General features: G+C 43.3%; 11 pseudogenes; all 11 read right to left on the bottom strand.

Annotated features, from left to right (window-relative positions):
* Positions 1-1,470: 1,470 nt before the first annotated feature.
* LOC130330243 (U2 spliceosomal RNA) lies at positions 1,471-1,734 on the bottom strand (annotated as a pseudogene).
* A 1,476-nt stretch (positions 1,735-3,210) lies between these two features.
* LOC130330240 (U2 spliceosomal RNA) lies at positions 3,211-3,474 on the bottom strand (annotated as a pseudogene).
* Positions 3,475-4,951: 1,477 nt separating this feature from the next.
* LOC130330239 (U2 spliceosomal RNA) lies at positions 4,952-5,215 on the bottom strand (annotated as a pseudogene).
* Positions 5,216-6,694: 1,479 nt separating this feature from the next.
* On the bottom strand, positions 6,695-6,958 carry LOC130330238 (U2 spliceosomal RNA; annotated as a pseudogene).
* Positions 6,959-8,434: 1,476 nt separating this feature from the next.
* On the bottom strand, positions 8,435-8,698 carry LOC130330237 (U2 spliceosomal RNA; annotated as a pseudogene).
* A 1,482-nt stretch (positions 8,699-10,180) lies between these two features.
* On the bottom strand, positions 10,181-10,444 carry LOC130330236 (U2 spliceosomal RNA; annotated as a pseudogene).
* A 1,479-nt stretch (positions 10,445-11,923) lies between these two features.
* On the bottom strand, positions 11,924-12,187 carry LOC130330235 (U2 spliceosomal RNA; annotated as a pseudogene).
* Positions 12,188-13,668: 1,481 nt separating this feature from the next.
* LOC130330234 (U2 spliceosomal RNA) lies at positions 13,669-13,932 on the bottom strand (annotated as a pseudogene).
* A 1,472-nt stretch (positions 13,933-15,404) lies between these two features.
* LOC130330233 (U2 spliceosomal RNA) lies at positions 15,405-15,668 on the bottom strand (annotated as a pseudogene).
* Positions 15,669-17,155: 1,487 nt separating this feature from the next.
* LOC130330232 (U2 spliceosomal RNA) lies at positions 17,156-17,419 on the bottom strand (annotated as a pseudogene).
* A 1,475-nt stretch (positions 17,420-18,894) lies between these two features.
* Positions 18,895-19,158, bottom strand: LOC130330230 (U2 spliceosomal RNA; annotated as a pseudogene).
* Between the last annotated feature and the right edge of the window lie 1,426 nt (positions 19,159-20,584).

Here is a 20,584-nt window from a genome sequence, read left to right as displayed (position 1 = left end):
CCCCTTCATGAGCACTCACATTACTCATAGGAATGGAAGGAAGGCTGGCAGCCAACCAGCCTCCCATACACTTTCTGGGTGGGTGGCAGTCAGCCACCCATACATACATACAGCACAGGCTAAACCCACATCATCACTTAAAAAAAGGACAGGCGACCATTGCACTCTGATGGAGCATTTAGCAATGCAATCCATAGCCTGGCTTTTGCCTGAACCCCCATCACTCCTCCTCTTGCATATAAGACAATATTTCAGATCTGCATATGAAAACAACACGCCTACCTTTGTTGCACATAGCTGCCTGCCTGTCTCTAGTTACCCCACTGGCTGTAGCTGCGTCCCTTCCGACATGGAATAACACCAACTGTAACGATAAACTGAAAATTAACAGTATAAACCTGCATCATTTTGGACTCTGGTATTTGCTGAATCCGGGTGACCTGACAATCGATGGTGGTGCCGCTGGTGATTCTGGCCTTCTTGGAATCTGTTGGGCCTATGTGTTAGCTCACACATCACTTGGGTATCCATGGTAACTACCACAACATGGTCATCTGCAGTTTACATCTAGCCCGTGGCATTGAATGGCATTTTAAAAGTGCTAAGGGTCCTGGTGCAATAATCCTCCCATGAGGATCAGCCTCAACGGCTTTGTAGATTGCACTCATGTCAGCAACTCCATATACATTTTTTTTTCTTCATGCTTCTTTCTTCATCCTTTTTTCTTTCTGTCATTCAGACTTTCATTCATTCGATCTCTCTCACTCACTTGCTTTAACTCATTTGTTCTCACTCACTCACTCACTCACTCACTCACTCAATCACTCACTCACTCATTAACTCTCACTCACTCTCACTCTCTCACTCACTCGCTCACTAAGTCAGTCTCTCTCTCTCTCTCTCTTTTTCTTTTTATATATATTTTTTTCCGTCTTCTTCTTCTTCTTCTTCTTCTTCTTCTTCTTCTTCTTCTTCTTCAGACCCTGTCATAGCACTAATGCCTTTCCAATACCACCAGCAGATGGAGACACTCCATTGCAACATTGGTTGTGAGCAGCAGTTTCTAAAAACAAATGCCTCATGGCGGATTTCCCATCCATCAATGGATGGTAAATTTTGTTTTTATCATTCACTGACCACAGAAACCAATGCATGGTCAAGCAACAGCAATGACACACCCTTGTGTATAGGCATGAGACCCTCATGTCATTTAACAGGATTCAGCACCACCCACAAGACAGCTACCTGTCATGTCATGTCAAACCTGCACAGGTGTGCTAGATTATTATTATTTAGTTTTATTTTATTTTTTTACACCAATCAGTGTGCAAACATGGTCATTAAAACGCTAAATGAATAGACGTTCATAAACCAGTCAGTGCAACTCATCATTTTGGTCTCCAATTCTCAAACTCAAATTCTCACCCACGGAGGATTAAATGAGAATCTTTCTTGTTTAACACTGGAATGGGGTGGTGCACTGTTCACTACCCGAAGATACTGCCACATCGGGTCAATGCATAGGGCGACAGAAGCAAGCTTCCAAATCAGCTCCCTTTCTCAAAAATCCATTTAATTTATGGTCCCCAGATAGGGAACGTATGTATCAGTATGTGCTCACAAGTCACCCAAGTGCAAGTATTCACACAAAAAAAAACGTGCCTCAGGATGCGATCTGTCGCAAGATCCTTTCTTTTTTTACACTTGATCTAAGCCAAAAGGCCTAGAGGGGATAACCGGGAAAGGGGTGGACCCAACCATGTCCCCTTCATGAGCACTCACATTACTCATAGGAATGGAAGGAAGGCTGGCAGCCAACCAGCCTCCCATACACTTTCTGGGTGGGTGGCAGTCAGCCACCCATACATACATACAGCACAGGCTAAACCCACATCATCACTTAAAAAAAGGACAGGCGACCATTGCACTCTGATGGAGCATTTAGCAATGCAATCCATAGCCTGGCTTTTGCCTGAACCCCCATCACTCCTCCTCTTGCATATAAGACAATATTTCAGATCTGCATATGAAAACAACACGCCTACCTTTGTTGCACATAGCTGCCTGCCTGTCTCTAGTTACCCCACTGGCTGTAGCTGCGTCCCTTCCGACATGGAATAACACCAACTGTAACGATAAACTGAAAATTAACAGTATAAACCTGCATCATTTTGGACTCTGGTATTTGCTGAATCCGGGTGACCTGACAATCGATGGTGGTGCCGCTGGTGATTCTGGCCTTCTTGGAATCTGTTGGGCCTATGTGTTAGCTCACACATCACTTGGGTATCCATGGTAACTACCACAACATGGTCATCTGCAGTTTACATCTAGCCCGTGGCATTGAATGGCATTTTAAAAGTGCTAAGGGTCCTGGTGCAATAATCCTCCCATGAGGATCAGCCTCAACGGCTTTGTAGATTGCACTCATGTCAGCAACTCCATATACATTTTTTTTTCTTCATGCTTCTTTCTTCATCCTTTTTTCTTTCTGTCATTCAGACTTTCATTCATTCGATCTCTCTCACTCACTTGCTTTAACTCATTTGTTCTCACTCACTCACTCACTCACTCACTCAATCACTCACTCACTCATTCACTCTCACTCACTCTCACTCTCTCACTCACTCGCTCACTAAGTCAGTCTCTCTCTCTCTCTCTCTCTTTTTCTTTTTATATATATTTTTTTCCGTCTTCTTCTTCTTCTTCTTCTTCTTCAGACCCTGTCATAGCACTAATGCCTTTCCAATACCACCAGCAGATGGAGACACTCCATTGCAACATTGGTTGTGAGCAGCAGTTTCTAAAAACAAATGCCTCATGGCGGATTTCCCATCCATCAATGGATGGTAAATTTTGTTTTTATCATTCACTGACCACAGAAACCAATGCATGGTCAAGCAACAGCAATGACACACCCTTGTGTATAGGCATGAGACCCTCATGTCATTTAACAGGATTCAGCACCACCCACAAGACAGCTACCTGTCATGTCATGTCAAACCTGCACAGGTGTGCTAGATTATTATTATTTAGTTTTATTTTATTTTTTTACACCAATCAGTGTGCAAACATGGTCATTAAAACGCTAAATGAATAGACGTTCATAAACCAGTCAGTGCAACTCATCATTTTGGTCTCCAATTCTCAAACTCAAATTCTCACCCACGGAGGATTAAATGAGAATCTTTCTTGTTTAACACTGGAATGGGGTGGTGCACTGTTCACTACCCGAAGATACTGCCACATCGGGTCAATGCATAGGGCGACAGAAGCAAGCTTCCAAATCAGCTCCCTTTCTCAAAAATCCATTTAATTTATGGTCCCCAGATAGGGAACGTATGTATCAGTATGTGCTCACAAGTCACCCAAGTGCAAGTATTCACACAAAAAAAAACGTGCCTCAGGATGCGATCTGTCGCAAGATCCTTTCTTTTTTTACACTTGATCTAAGCCAAAAGGCCTAGAGGGGATAACCGGGAAAGGGGTGGACCCAACCATGTCCCCTTCATGAGCACTCACATTACTCATAGGAATGGAAGGAAGGCTGGCAGCCAACCAGCCTCCCATACACTTTCTGGGTGGGTGGCAGTCAGCCACCCATACATACATACAGCACAGGCTAAACCCACATCATCACTTAAAAAAAGGACAGGCGACCATTGCACTCTGATGGAGCATTTAGCAATGCAATCCATAGCCTGGCTTTTGCCTGAACCCCCATCACTCCTCCTCTTGCATATAAGACAATATTTCAGATCTGCATATGAAAACAACACGCCTACCTTTGTTGCACATAGCTGCCTGCCTGTCTCTAGTTACCCCACTGGCTGTAGCTGCGTCCCTTCCGACATGGAATAACACCAACTGTAACGATAAACTGAAAATTAACAGTATAAACCTGCATCATTTTGGACTCTGGTATTTGCTGAATCCGGGTGACCTGACAATCGATGGTGGTGCCGCTGGTGATTCTGGCCTTCTTGGAATCTGTTGGGCCTATGTGTTAGCTCACACATCACTTGGGTATCCATGGTAACTACCACAACATGGTCATCTGCAGTTTACATCTAGCCCGTGGCATTGAATGGCATTTTAAAAGTGCTAAGGGTCCTGGTGCAATAATCCTCCCATGAGGATCAGCCTCAACGGCTTTGTAGATTGCACTCATGTCAGCAACTCCATATACATTTTTTTTTCTTCATGCTTCTTTCTTCATCCTTTTTTCTTTCTGTCATTCAGACTTTCATTCATTCGATCTCTCTCACTCACTTGCTTTAACTCATTTGTTCTCACTCACTCACTCACTCACTCAATCACTCACTCACTCATTCACTCTCACTTACTCTCACTCTCTCACTCACTCGCTCACTAAGTCAGTCTCTCTCTCTCTCTCTCTTTTTCTTTTTATATATATATTTTTTCCGTCTTCTTCTTCTTCTTCTTCTTCTTCTTCTTCAGACCCTGTCATAGCACTAATGCCTTTCCAATACCACCAGCAGATGGAGACACTCCATTGCAACATTGGTTGTGAGCAGCAGTTTCTAAAAACAAATGCCTCATGGCGGATTTCCCATCCATCAATGGATGGTAAATTTTGTTTTTATCATTCACTGACCACAGAAACCAATGCATGGTCAAGCAACAGCAATGACACACCCTTGTGTATAGGCATGAGACCCTCATGTCATTTAACAGGATTCAGCACCACCCACAAGACTGCTACCTGTCATGTCATGTCAAACCTGCACAGGTGTGCTAGATTATTATTATTTAGTTTTATTTTATTTTTTTACACCAATCAGTGTGCAAACATGGTCATTAAAACGCTAAATGAATAGACGTTCATAAACCAGTCAGTGCAACTCATCATTTTGGTCTCCAATTCTCAAACTCAAATTCTCACCCACGGAGGATTAAATGAGAATCTTTCTTGTTTAACACTGGAATGGGGTGGTGCACTGTTCACTACCCGAAGATACTGCCACATCGGGTCAATGCATAGGGCGACAGAAGCAAGCTTCCAAATCAGCTCCCTTTCTCAAAAATCCATTTAATTTATGGTCCCCAGATAGGGAACGTATGTATCAGTATGTGCTCACAAGTCACCCAAGTGCAAGTATTCACACAAAAAAAAACGTGCCTCAGGATGCGATCTGTCGCAAGATCCTTTCTTTTTTTACACTTGATCTAAGCCAAAAGGCCTAGAGGGGATAACCGGGAAAGGGGTGGACCCAACCATGTCCCCTTCATGAGCACTCACATTACTCATAGGAATGGAAGGAAGGCTGGCAGCCAACCAGCCTCCCATACACTTTCTGGGTGGGTGGCAGTCAGCCACCCATACATACATACAGCACAGGCTAAACCCACATCATCACTTAAAAAAAGGACAGGCGACCATTGCACTCTGATGGAGCATTTAGCAATGCAATCCATAGCCTGGCTTTTGCCTGAACCCCCATCACTCCTCCTCTTGCATATAAGACAATATTTCAGATCTGCATATGAAAACAACACGCCTACCTTTGTTGCACATAGCTGCCTGCCTGTCTCTAGTTACCCCACTGGCTGTAGCTGCGTCCCTTCCGACATGGAATAACACCAACTGTAACGATAAACTGAAAATTAACAGTATAAACCTGCATCATTTTGGACTCTGGTATTTGCTGAATCCGGGTGACCTGACAATCGATGGTGGTGCCGCTGGTGATTCTGGCCTTCTTGGAATCTGTTGGGCCTATGTGTTAGCTCACACATCACTTGGGTATCCATGGTAACTACCACAACATGGTCATCTGCAGTTTACATCTAGCCCGTGGCATTGAATGGCATTTTAAAAGTGCTAAGGGTCCTGGTGCAATAATCCTCCCATGAGGATCAGCCTCAACGGCTTTGTAGATTGCACTCATGTCAGCAACTCCATATACATTTTTTTTTCTTCATGCTTCTTTCTTCATCCTTTTTTCTTTCTGTCATTCAGACTTTCATTCATTCGATCTCTCTCACTCACTTGCTTTAACTCATTTGTTCTCACTCACTCACTCACTCACTCAATCACTCACTCACTCATTCACTCTCACTCACTCTCACTCTCTCACTCACTCGCTCACTAAGTCAGTCTCTCTCTCTCTCTCTCTTTTTCTTTTTATATATATTTTTTTCCGTCTTCTTCTTCTTCTTCTTCTTCTTCTTCTTCTTCAGACCCTGTCATAGCACTAATGCCTTTCCAATACCACCAGCAGATGGAGACACTCCATTGCAACATTGGTTGTGAGCAGCAGTTTCTAAAAACAAATGCCTCATGGCGGATTTCCCATCCATCAATGGATGGTAAATTTTGTTTTTATCATTCACTGACCACAGAAACCAATGCATGGTCAAGCAACAGCAATGACACACCCTTGTGTATAGGCATGAGACCCTCATGTCATTTAACAGGATTCAGCACCACCCACAAGACAGCTACCTGTCATGTCATGTCAAACCTGCACAGGTGTGCTAGATTATTATTATTTAGTTTTATTTTATTTTTTTACACCAATCAGTGTGCAAACATGGCCATTAAAACGCTAAATGAATAGACGTTCATAAACCAGTCAGTGCAACTCATCATTTTGGTCTCCAATTCTCAAACTCAAATTCTCACCCACGGAGGATTAAATGAGAATCTTTCTTGTTTAACACTGGAATGGGGTGGTGCACTGTTCACTACCCGAAGATACTGCCACATCGGGTCAATGCATAGGGCGACAGAAGCAAGCTTCCAAATCAGCTCCCTTTCTCAAAAATCCATTTAATTTATGGTCCCCAGATAGGGAACGTATGTATCAGTATGTGCTCACAAGTCACCCAAGTGCAAGTATTCACACAAAAAAAAACGTGCCTCAGGATGCGATCTGTCGCAAGATCCTTTCTTTTTTTACACTTGATCTAAGCCAAAAGGCCTAGAGGGGATAACCGGGAAAGGGGTGGACCCAACCATGTCCCCTTCATGAGCACTCACATTACTCATAGGAATGGAAGGAAGGCTGGCAGCCAACCAGCCTCCCATACACTTTCTGGGTGGGTGGCAGTCAGCCACCCATACATACATACAGCACAGGCTAAACCCACATCATCACTTAAAAAAAGGACAGGCGACCATTGCACTCTGATGGAGCATTTAGCAATGCAATCCATAGCCTGGCTTTTGCCTGAACCCCCATCACTCCTCCTCTTGCATATAAGACAATATTTCAGATCTGCATATGAAAACAACACGCCTACCTTTGTTGCACATAGCTGCCTGCCTGTCTCTAGTTACCCCACTGGCTGTAGCTGCGTCCCTTCCGACATGGAATAACACCAACTGTAACGATAAACTGAAAATTAACAGTATAAACCTGCATCATTTTGGACTCTGGTATTTGCTGAATCCGGGTGACCTGACAATCGATGGTGGTGCCGCTGGTGATTCTGGCCTTCTTGGAATCTGTTGGGCCTATGTGTTAGCTCACACATCACTTGGGTATCCATGGTAACTACCACAACATGGTCATCTGCAGTTTACATCTAGCCCGTGGCATTGAATGGCATTTTAAAAGTGCTAAGGGTCCTGGTGCAATAATCCTCCCATGAGGATCAGCCTCAACGGCTTTGTAGATTGCACTCATGTCAGCAACTCCATATACATTTTTTTTTCTTCATGCTTCTTTCTTCATCCTTTTTTCTTTCTGTCATTCAGACTTTCATTCATTCGATCTCTCTCACTCACTTGCTTTAACTCATTTGTTCTCACTCACTCACTCACTCACTCAATCACTCACTCACTCATTCACTCTCACTCACTCTCACTCTCTCACTCACTCGCTCACTAAGTCAGTCTCTCTCTCTCTCTCTCTTTTTCTTTTTATATATATTTTTTTCCGTCTTCTTCTTCTTCTTCTTCTTCTTCTTCTTCAGACCCTGTCATAGCACTAATGCCTTTCCAATACCACCAGCAGATGGAGACACTCCATTGCAACATTGGTTGTGAGCAGCAGTTTCTAAAAACAAATGCCTCATGGCGGATTTCCCATCCATCAATGGATGGTAAATTTTGTTTTTATCATTCACTGACCACAGAAACCAATGCATGGTCAAGCAACAGCAATGACACACCCTTGTGTATAGGCATGAGACCCTCATGTCATTTAACAGGATTCAGCACCACCCACAAGACAGCTACCTGTCATGTCATGTCAAACCTGCACAGGTGTGCTAGATTATTATTATTTAGTTTTATTTTATTTTTTTACACCAATCAGTGTGCAAACATGGCCATTAAAACGCTAAATGAATAGACGTTCATAAACCAGTCAGTGCAACTCATCATTTTGGTCTCCAATTCTCAAACTCAAATTCTCACCCACGGAGGATTAAATGAGAATCTTTCTTGTTTAACACTGGAATGGGGTGGTGCACTGTTCACTACCCGAAGATACTGCCACATCGGGTCAATGCATAGGGCGACAGAAGCAAGCTTCCAAATCAGCTCCCTTTCTCAAAAATCCATTTAATTTATGGTCCCCAGATAGGGAACGTATGTATCAGTATGTGCTCACAAGTCACCCAAGTGCAAGTATTCACACAAAAAAAAACGTGCCTCAGGATGCGATCTGTCGCAAGATCCTTTCTTTTTTTACACTTGATCTAAGCCAAAAGGCCTAGAGGGGATAACCGGGAAAGGGGTGGACCCAACCATGTCCCCTTCATGAGCACTCACATTACTCATAGGAATGGAAGGAAGGCTGGCAGCCAACCAGCCTCCCATACACTTTCTGGGTGGGTGGCAGTCAGCCACCCATACATACATACAGCACAGGCTAAACCCACATCATCACTTAAAAAAAGGACAGGCGACCATTGCACTCTGATGGAGCATTTAGCAATGCAATCCATAGCCTGGCTTTTGCCTGAACCCCCATCACTCCTCCTCTTGCATATAAGACAATATTTCAGATCTGCATATGAAAACAACACGCCTACCTTTGTTGCACATAGCTGCCTGCCTGTCTCTAGTTACCCCACTGGCTGTAGCTGCGTCCCTTCCGACATGGAATAACACCAACTGTAACGATAAACTGAAAATTAACAGTATAAACCTGCATCATTTTGGACTCTGGTATTTGCTGAATCCGGGTGACCTGACAATCGATGGTGGTGCCGCTGGTGATTCTGGCCTTCTTGGAATCTGTTGGGCCTATGTGTTAGCTCACACATCACTTGGGTATCCATGGTAACTACCACAACATGGTCATCTGCAGTTTACATCTAGCCCGTGGCATTGAATGGCATTTTAAAAGTGCTAAGGGTCCTGGTGCAATAATCCTCCCATGAGGATCAGCCTCAACGGCTTTGTAGATTGCACTCATGTCAGCAACTCCATATACATTTTTTTTTCTTCATGCTTCTTTCTTCATCCTTTTTTCTTTCTGTCATTCAGACTTTCATTCATTCGATCTCTCTCACTCACTTGCTTTAACTCATTTGTTCTCACTCACTCACTCACTCACTCAATCACTCACTCACTCATTCACTCTCACTCACTCTCACTCTCTCACTCACTCGCTCACTAAGTCAGTCTCTCTCTCTCTCTCTCTTTTTCTTTTTATATATATTTTTTTCCGTCTTCTTCTTCTTCTTCTTCTTCTTCTTCTTCTTCTTCAGACCCTGTCATAGCACTAATGCCTTTCCAATACCACCAGCAGATGGAGACACTCCATTGCAACATTGGTTGTGAGCAGCAGTTTCTAAAAACAAATGCCTCATAGCGGATTTCCCATCCATCAATGGATGGTAAATTTTGTTTTTATCATTCACTGACCACAGAAACCAATGCATGGTCAAGCAACAGCAATGACACACCCTTGTGTATAGGCATGAGACCCTCATGTCATTTAACAGGATTCAGCACCACCCACAAGACAGCTACCTGTCATGTCATGTCAAACCTGCACAGGTGTGCTAGATTATTATTATTTAGTTTTATTTTATTTTTTTACACCAATCAGTGTGCAAACATGGTCATTAAAACGCTAAATGAATAGACGTTCATAAACCAGTCAGTGCAACTCATCATTTTGGTCTCCAATTCTCAAACTCAAATTCTCACCCACGGAGGATTAAATGAGAATCTTTCTTGTTTAACACTGGAATGGGGTGGTGCACTGTTCACTACCCGAAGATACTGCCACATCGGGTCAATGCATAGGGCGACAGAAGCAAGCTTCCAAATCAGCTCCCTTTCTCAAAAATCCATTTAATTTATGGTCCCCAGATAGGGAACGTATGTATCAGTATGTGCTCACAAGTCACCCAAGTGCAAGTATTCACACAAAAAAAAACGTGCCTCAGGATGCGATCTGTCGCAAGATCCTTTCTTTTTTTACACTTGATCTAAGCCAAAAGGCCTAGAGGGGATAACCGGGAAAGGGGTGGACCCAACCATGTCCCCTTCATGAGCACTCACATTACTCATAGGAATGGAAGGAAGGCTGGCAGCCAACCAGCCTCCCATACACTTTCTGGGTGGGTGGCAGTCAGCCACCCATACATACATACAGCACAGGCTAAACCCACATCATCACTTAAAAAAAGGACAGGCGACCATTGCACTCTGATGGAGCATTTAGCAATGCAATCCATAGCCTGGCTTTTGCCTGAACCCCCATCACTCCTCCTCTTGCATATAAGACAATATTTCAGATCTGCATATGAAAACAACACGCCTACCTTTGTTGCACATAGCTGCCTGCCTGTCTCTAGTTACCCCACTGGCTGTAGCTGCGTCCCTTCCGACATGGAATAACACCAACTGTAACGATAAACTGAAAATTAACAGTATAAACCTGCATCATTTTGGACTCTGGTATTTGCTGAATCCGGGTGACCTGACAATCGATGGTGGTGCCGCTGGTGATTCTGGCCTTCTTGGAATCTGTTGGGCCTATGTGTTAGCTCACACATCACTTGGGTATCCATGGTAACTACCACAACATGGTCATCTGCAGTTTACATCTAGCCCGTGGCATTGAATGGCATTTTAAAAGTGCTAAGGGTCCTGGTGCAATAATCCTCCCATGAGGATCAGCCTCAACGGCTTTGTAGATTGCACTCATGTCAGCAACTCCATATACATTTTTTTTTCTTCATGCTTCTTTCTTCATCCTTTTTTCTTTCTGTCATTCAGACTTTCATTCATTCGATCTCTCTCACTCACTTGCTTTAACTCATTTGTTCTCACTCACTCACTCACTCACTCAATCACTCACTCACTCATTCACTCTCACTCACTCTCACTCTCTCACTCACTCGCTCACTAAGTCAGTCTCTCTCTCTCTCTCTCTTTTTCTTTTTATATATATTTTTTTCCGTCTTCTTCTTCTTCTTCTTCTTCTTCTTCTTCTTCAGACCCTGTCATAGCACTAATGCCTTTCCAATACCACCAGCAGATGGAGACACTCCATTGCAACATTGGTTGTGAGCAGCAGTTTCTAAAAACAAATGCCTCATGGCGGATTTCCCATCCATCAATGGATGGTAAATTTTGTTTTTATCATTCACTGACCACAGAAACCAATGCATGGTCAAGCAACAGCAATGACACACCCTTGTGTATAGGCATGAGACCCTCATGTCATTTAACAGGATTCAGCACCACCCACAAGACAGCTACCTGTCATGTCATGTCAAACCTGCACAGGTGTGCTAGATTATTATTATTTAGTTTTATTTTATTTTTTTACACCAATCAGTGTGCAAACATGGTCATTAAAACGCTAAATGAATAGACGTTCATAAACCAGTCAGTGCAACTCATCATTTTGGTCTCCAATTCTCAAACTCAAATTCTCACCCACGGAGGATTAAATGAGAATCTTTCTTGTTTAACACTGGAATGGGGTGGTGCACTGTTCACTACCCGAAGATACTGCCACATCGGGTCAATGCATAGGGCGACAGAAGCAAGCTTCCAAATCAGCTCCCTTTCTCAAAAATCCATTTAATTTATGGTCCCCAGATAGGGAACGTATGTATCAGTATGTGCTCACAAGTCACCCAAGTGCAAGTATTCACACAAAAAAAAACGTGCCTCAGGATGCGATCTGTCGCAAGATCCTTTCTTTTTTTACACTTGATCTAAGCCAAAAGGCCTAGAGGGGATAACCGGGAAAGGGGTGGACCCAACCATGTCCCCTTCATGAGCACTCACATTACTCATAGGAATGGAAGGAAGGCTGGCAGCCAACCAGCCTCCCATACACTTTCTGGGTGGGTGGCAGTCAGCCACCCATACATACATACAGCACAGGCTAAACCCACATCATCACTTAAAAAAAGGACAGGCGACCATTGCACTCTGATGGAGCATTTAGCAATGCAATCCATAGCCTGGCTTTTGCCTGAACCCCCATCACTCCTCCTCTTGCATATAAGACAATATTTCAGATCTGCATATGAAAACAACACGCCTACCTTTGTTGCACATAGCTGCCTGCCTGTCTCTAGTTACCCCACTGGCTGTAGCTGCGTCCCTTCCGACATGGAATAACACCAACTTTAACGATAAACTGAAAATTAACAGTATAAACCTGCATCATTTTGGACTCTGGTATTTGCTGAATCCGGGTGACCTGACAATCGATGGTGGTGCCGCTGGTGATTCTGGCCTTCTTGGAATCTGTTGGGCCTATGTGTTAGCTCACACATCACTTGGGTATCCATGGTAACTACCACAACATGGTCATCTGCAGTTTACATCTAGCCCGTGGCATTGAATGGCATTTTAAAAGTGCTATGGGTCCTGGTGCAATAATCCTCCCATGAGGATCAGCCTCAACGGCTTTGTAGATTGCACTCATGTCAGCAACTCCATATACATTTTTTTTTCTTCATGCTTCTTTCTTCATCCTTTTTTCTTTCTGTCATTCAGACTTTCATTCATTCGATCTCTCTCACTCACTTGCTTTAACTCATTTGTTCTCACTCACTCACTCACTCACTCAATCACTCACTCACTCATTCACTCTCACTCACTCTCACTCTCTCACTCACTCGCTCACTAAGTCAGTCTCTCTCTCTCTCTTTTTCTTTTTATATATATTTTTTTCCGTCTTCTTCTTCTTCTTCTTCTTCTTCTTCTTCTTCTTCTTCAGACCCTGTCATAGCACTAATGCCTTTCCAATACCACCAGCAGATGGAGACACTCCATTGCAACATTGGTTGTGAGCAGCAGTTTCTAAAAACAAATGCCTCATGGCGGATTTCCCATCCATCAATGGATGGTAAATTTTGTTTTTATCATTCACTGACCACAGAAACCAATGCATGGTCAAGCAACAGCAATGACACACCCTTGTGTATAGGCATGAGACCCTCATGTCATTTAACAGGATTCAGCACCACCCACAAGACAGCTACCTGTCATGTCATGTCAAACCTGCACAGGTGTGCTAGATTATTATTATTTAGTTTTATTTTATTTTTTTACACCAATCAGTGTGCAAACATGGTCATTAAAACGCTAAATGAATAGACGTTCATAAACCAGTCAGTGCAACTCATCATTTTGGTCTCCAATTCTCAAACTCAAATTCTCACCCACGGAGGATTAAATGAGAATCTTTCTTGTTTAACACTGGAATGGGGTGGTGCACTGTTCACTACCCGAAGATACTGCCACATCGGGTCAATGCATAGGGCGACAGAAGCAAGCTTCCAAATCAGCTCCCTTTCTCAAAAATCCATTTAATTTATGGTCCCCAGATAGGGAACGTATGTATCAGTATGTGCTCACAAGTCACCCAAGTGCAAGTATTCACACAAAAAAAAACGTGCCTCAGGATGCGATCTGTCGCAAGATCCTTTCTTTTTTTACACTTGATCTAAGCCAAAAGGCCTAGAGGGGATAACCGGGAAAGGGGTGGACCCAACCATGTCCCCTTCATGAGCACTCACATTACTCATAGGAATGGAAGGAAGGCTGGCAGCCAACCAGCCTCCCATACACTTTCTGGGTGGGTGGCAGTCAGCCACCCATACATACATACAGCACAGGCTAAACCCACATCATCACTTAAAAAAAGGACAGGCGACCATTGCACTCTGATGGAGCATTTAGCAATGCAATCCATAGCCTGGCTTTTGCCTGAACCCCCATCACTCCTCCTCTTGCATATAAGACAATATTTCAGATCTGCATATGAAAACAACACGCCTACCTTTGTTGCACATAGCTGCCTGCCTGTCTCTAGTTACCCCACTGGCTGTAGCTGCGTCCCTTCCGACATGGAATAACACCAACTGTAACGATAAACTGAAAATTAACAGTATAAACCTGCATCATTTTGGACTCTGGTATTTGCTGAATCCGGGTGACCTGACAATCGATGGTGGTGCCGCTGGTGATTCTGGCCTTCTTGGAATCTGTTGGGCCTATGTGTTAGCTCACACATCACTTGGGTATCCATGGTAACTACCACAACATGGTCATCTGCAGTTTACATCTAGCCCGTGGCATTGAATGGCATTTTAAAAGTGCTATGGGTCCTGGTGCAATAATCCTCCCATGAGGATCAGCCTCAACGGCTTTGTAGATTGCACTCATGTCAGCAACTCCATATACATTTTTTTTTCTTCATGCTTCTTTCTTCATCCTTTTTTCTTTCTGTCATTCAGACTTTCATTCATTCGATCTCTCTCACTCACTTGCTTTAACTCATTTGTTCTCACTCACTCACTCACTCACTCAATCACTCACTCACTCATTCACTCTCACTCACTCTCACTCTCTCACTCACTCGCTCACTAAGTCAGTCTCTCTCTCTCTCTTTTTCTTTTTATATATATTTTTTTCCGTCTTCTTCTTCTTCTTCTTCTTCTTCTTCTTCAGACCCTGTCATAGCACTAATGCCTTTCCAATACCACCAGCAGATGGAGACACTCCATTGCAACATTGGTTGTGAGCAGCAGTTTCTAAAAACAAATGCCTCATGGCGGATTTCCCATCCATCAATGGATGGTAAATTTTGTTTTTATCATTCACTGACCACAGAAACCAATGCATGGTCAAGCAACAGCAATGACACACCCTTGTGTATAGGCATGAGACCCTCATGTCATTTAACAGGATTCAGCACCACCCACAAGACAGCTACCTGTCATGTCATGTCAAACCTGCACAGGTGTGCTAGATTATTATTATTTAGTTTTATTTTATTTTTTTACACCAATCAGTGTGCAAACATGGTCATTAAAACGCTAAATGAATAGACGTTCATAAACCAGTCAGTGCAACTCATCATTTTGGTCTCCAATTCTCAAACTCAAATTCTCACCCACAGAGGATTAAATGAGAATCTTTCTTGTTTAACACTGGAATGGGGTGGTGCACTGTTCACTACCCGAAGATACTGCCACATCGGGTCAATGCATAGGGCGACAGAAGCAAGCTTCCAAATCAGCTCCCTTTCTCAAAAATCCATTTAATTTATGGTCCCCAGATAGGGAACGTATGTATCAGTATGTGCTCACAAGTCACCCAAGTGCAAGTATTCACACAAAAAAAAACGTGCCTCAGGATGCGATCTGTCGCAAGATCCTTTCTTTTTTTACACTTGATCTAAGCCAAAAGGCCTAGAGGGGATAACCGGGAAAGGGGTGGACCCAACCATGTCCCCTTCATGAGCACTCACATTACTCATAGGAATGGAAGGAAGGCTGGCAGCCAACCAGCCTCCCATACACTTTCTGGGTGGGTGGCAGTCAGCCACCCATACATACATACAGCACAGGCTAAACCCACATCATCACTTAAAAAAAGGACAGGCGACCATTGCACTCTGATGGAGCATTTAGCAATGCAATCCATAGCCTGGCTTTTGCCTGAACCCCCATCACTCCTCCTCTTGCATATAAGACAATATTTCAGATCTGCATATGAAAACAACACGCCTACCTTTGTTGCACATAGCTGCCTGCCTGTCTCTAGTTACCCCACTGGCTGTAGCTGCGTCCCTTCCGACATGGAATAACACCAACTGTAACGATAAACTGAAAATTAACAGTATAAACCTGCATCATTTTGGACTCTGGTATTTGCTGAATCCGGGTGACCTGACAATCGATGGTGGTGCCGCTGGTGATTCTGGCCTTCTTGGAATCTGTTGGGCCTATGTGTTAGCTCACACATCACTTGGGTATCCATGGTAACTACCACAACATGGTCATCTGCAGTTTACATCTAGCCCGTGGCATTGAATGGCATTTTAAAAGTGCTAAGGGTCCTGGTGCAATAATCCTCCCATGAGGATCAGCCTCAACGGCTTTGTAGATTGCACTCATGTCAGCAACTCCATATACATTTTTTTTTCTTCATGCTTCTTTCTTCATCCTTTTTTCTTTCTGTCATTCAGACTTTCATTCATTCGATCTCTCTCACTCACTTGCTTTAACTCATTTGTTCTCACTCACTCACTCACTCACTCACTCACTCAATCACTCACTCACTCATTCACTCTCACTCACTCTCACTCTCTCACTCACTCGCTCACTAAGTCAGTCTCTCTCTCTCTCTCTCTTTTTCTTTTTATATATATTTTTTTCCGTCTTCTTCTTCTTCTTCTTCTTCTTCTTCTTCTTCAGACCCTGTCATAGCACTAATGCCTTTCCAATACCACCAGCAGATGGAGACACTCCATTGCAACATTGGTTGTGAGCAGCAGTTTCTAAAAACAAATGCCTCATGGCGGATTTCCCATCCATCAATGGATGGTAAATTTTGTTTTTATCATTCACTGACCACAGAAACCAATGCATGGTCAAGCAACAGCAATGACACACCCTTGTGTATAGGCATGAGACCCTCATGTCATTTAACAGGATTCAGCACCACCCACAAGACAGCTACCTGTCATGTCATGTCAAACCTGCACAGGTGTGCTAGATTATTATTATTTAGTTTTATTTTATTTTTTTACACCAATCAGTGTGCAAACATGGTCATTAAAACGCTAAATGAATAGACGTTCATAAACCAGTCAGTGCAACTCATCATTTTGGTCTCCAATTCTCAAACTCAAATTCTCACCCACGGAGGATTAAATGAGAATCTTTCTTGTTTAACACTGGAATGGGGTGGTGCACTGTTCACTACCCGAAGATACTGCCACATCGGGTCAATGCATAGGGCGACAGAAGCAAGCTTCCAAATCAGCTCCCTTTCTCAAAAATCCATTTAATTTATGGTCCCCAGATAGGGAACGTATGTATCAGTATGTGCTCACAAGTCACCCAAGTGCAAGTATTCACACAAAAAAAAACGTGCCTCAGGATGCGATCTGTCGCAAGATCCTTTCTTTTTTTACACTTGATCTAAGCCAAAAGGCCTAGAGGGGATAACCGGGAAAGGGGTGGACCCAACCATGTCCCCTTCATGAGCACTCACATTACTCATAGGAATGGAAGGAAGGCTGGCAGCCAACCAGCCTCCCATACACTTTCTGGGTGGGTGGCAGTCAGCCACCCATACATACATACAGCACAGGCTAAACCCACATCATCACTTAAAAAAAGGACAGGCGACCATTGCACTCTGATGGAGCATTTAGCAATGCAATCCATAGCCTGGCTTTTGCCTGAACCCCCATCACTCCTCCTCTTGCATATAAGACAATATTTCAGATCTGCATATGAAAACAACACGCCTACCTTTGTTGCACATAGCTGCCTGCCTGTCTCTAGTTACCCCACTGGCTGTAGCTGCGTCCCTTCCGACATGGAATAACACCAACTTTAACGATAAACTGAAAATTAACAGTATAAACCTGCATCATTTTGGACTCTGGTATTTGCTGAATCCGGGTGACCTGACAATCGATGGTGGTGCCGCTGGTGATTCTGGCCTTCTTGGAATCTGTTGGGCCTATGTGTTAGCTCACACATCACTTGGGTATCCATGGTAACTACCACAACATGGTCATCTGCAGTTTACATCTAGCCCGTGGCATTGAATGGCATTTTAAAAGTGCTATGGGTCCTGGTGCAATAATCCTCCCATGAGGATCAGCCTCAACGGCTTTGTAGATTGCACTCATGTCAGCAACTCCATATACATTTTTTTTTCTTCATGCTTCTTTCTTCATCCTTTTTTCTTTCTGTCATTCAGACTTTCATTCATTCGATCTCTCTCACTCACTTGCTTTAACTCATTTGTTCTCACTCACTCACTCACTCACTCAATCACTCACTCACTCATTCACTCTCACTCACTCTCACTCTCTCACTCACTCGCTCACTAAGTCAGTCTCTCTCTCTCTCTTTTTCTTTTTATATATATTTTTTTCCGTCTTCTTCTTCTTCTTCTTCTTCTTCTTCTTCTTCAGACCCTGTCATAGCACTAATGCCTTTCCAATACCACCAGCAGATGGAGACACTCCATTGCAACATTGGTTGTGAGCAGCAGTTTCTAAAAACAAATGCCTCATGGCGGATTTCCCATCCATCAATGGATGGTAAATTTTGTTTTTATCATTCACTGACCACAGAAACCAATGCATGGTCAAGCAACAGCAATGACACACCCTTGTGTATAGGCATGAGACCCTCATGTCATTTAACAGGATTCAGCACCACCCACAAGACAGCTACCTGTCATGTCATGTCAAACCTGCACAGGTGTGCTAGATTATTATTATTTAGTTTTATTTTATTTTTTTACACCAATCAGTGTGCAAACATGGTCATTAAAACGCTAAATGAATAGACGTTCATAAACCAGTCAGTGCAACTCATCATTTTGGTCTCCAATTCTCAAACTCAAATTCTCACCCACGGAGGATTAAATGAGAATCTTTCTTGTTTAACACTGGAATGGGGTGGTGCACTGTTCACTACCCGAAGATACTGCCACATCGGGTCAATGCATAGGGCGACAGAAGCAAGCTTCCAAATCAGCTCCCTTTCTCAAAAATCCATTTAATTTATGGTCCCCAGATAGGGAACGTATGTATCAGTATGTGCTCACAAGTCACCCAAGTGCAAGTATTCACACAAAAAAAAACGTGCCTCAGGATGCGATCTGTCGCAAGATCCTTTCTTTTTTTACACTTGATCTAAGCCAAAAGGCCTAGAGGGGATAACCGGGAAAGGGGTGGACCCAACCATGTCCCCTTCATGAGCACTCACATTACTCATAGGAATGGAAGGAAGGCTGGCAGCCAACCAGCCTCCCATACACTTTCTGGGTGGGTGGCAGTCAGCCACCCATACATACATACAGCACAGGCTAAACCCACATCATCACTTAAAAAAAGGACAGGCGACCATTGCACTCTGATGGAGCATTTAGCAATGCAATCCATAGCCTGGCTTTTGCCTGAACCCCCATCACTCCTCCTCTTGCATATAAGACAATATTTCAGATCTGCATATGAAAACAACACGCCTACCTTTGTTGCACATAGCTGCCTGCCTGTCTCTAGTTACCCCACTGGCTGTAGCTGCGTCCCTTCCGACATGGAATAACACCAACTGTAACGATAAACTGAAAATTAACAGTATAAACCTGCATCATTTTGGACTCTGGTATTTGCTGAATCCGGGTGACCTGACAATCGATGGTGGTGCCGCTGGTGATTCTGGCCTTCTTGGAATCTGTTGGGCCTATGTGTTAGCTCACACATCACTTGGGTATCCATGGTAACTACCACAACATGGTCATCTGCAGTTTACATCTAGCCCGTGGCATTGAATGGCATTTTAAAAGTGCTAAGGGTCCTGGTGCAATAATCCTCCCATGAGGATCAGCCTCAATGGCTTTGTAGATTGCACTCATGTCAGCAACTCCATATACATTTTTTTTTCTTCATGCTTCTTTCTTCATCCTTTTTTCTTTCTGTCATTCAGACTTTCATTCATTCGATCTCTCTCACTCACTTGCTTTAACTCATTTGTTCTCACTCACTCACTCACTCACTCAATCACTCACTCACTCATTCACTCTCACTCACTCTCACTCTCTCACTCACTCGCTCACTAAGTCAGTCTCTCTCTCTCTCTCTCTCTTTTTCTTTTTATATATATTTTTTTCCGTCTTCTTCTTCTTCTTCTTCTTCTTCTTCTTCAGACCCTGTCATAGCACTAATGCCTTTCCAATACCACCAGCAGATGGAGACACTCCATTGCAACATTGGTTGTGAGCAGCAGTTTCTAAAAACAAATGCCTCATGGCGGATTTCCCATCCATCAATGGATGGTAAATTTTGTTTTTATCATTCACTGACCACAGAAACCAATGCATGGTCAAGCAACAGCAATGACACACCCTTGTGTATAGGCATGAGACCCTCATGTCATTTAACAGGATTCAGCACCACCCACAAGACAGCTACCTGTCATGTCATGTCAAACCTGCACAGGTGTGCTAGATTATTATTATTTAGTTTTATTTTATTTTTTTACACCAATCAGTGTGCAAACATGGTCATTAAAACGCTAAATGAATAGACGTTCATAAACCAGTCAGTGCAACTCATCATTTTGGTCTCCAATTCTCAAACTCAAA

Source organism: Hyla sarda, unplaced genomic scaffold (genome assembly GCF_029499605.1).
Source record: "Hyla sarda isolate aHylSar1 unplaced genomic scaffold, aHylSar1.hap1 scaffold_330, whole genome shotgun sequence".
NCBI lineage: Eukaryota > Metazoa > Chordata > Amphibia > Anura > Hylidae > Hyla > Hyla sarda.
Note: the sequence above shows the minus strand (reverse complement) of the source record. Positions and strands in the feature narration are given on the sequence as shown.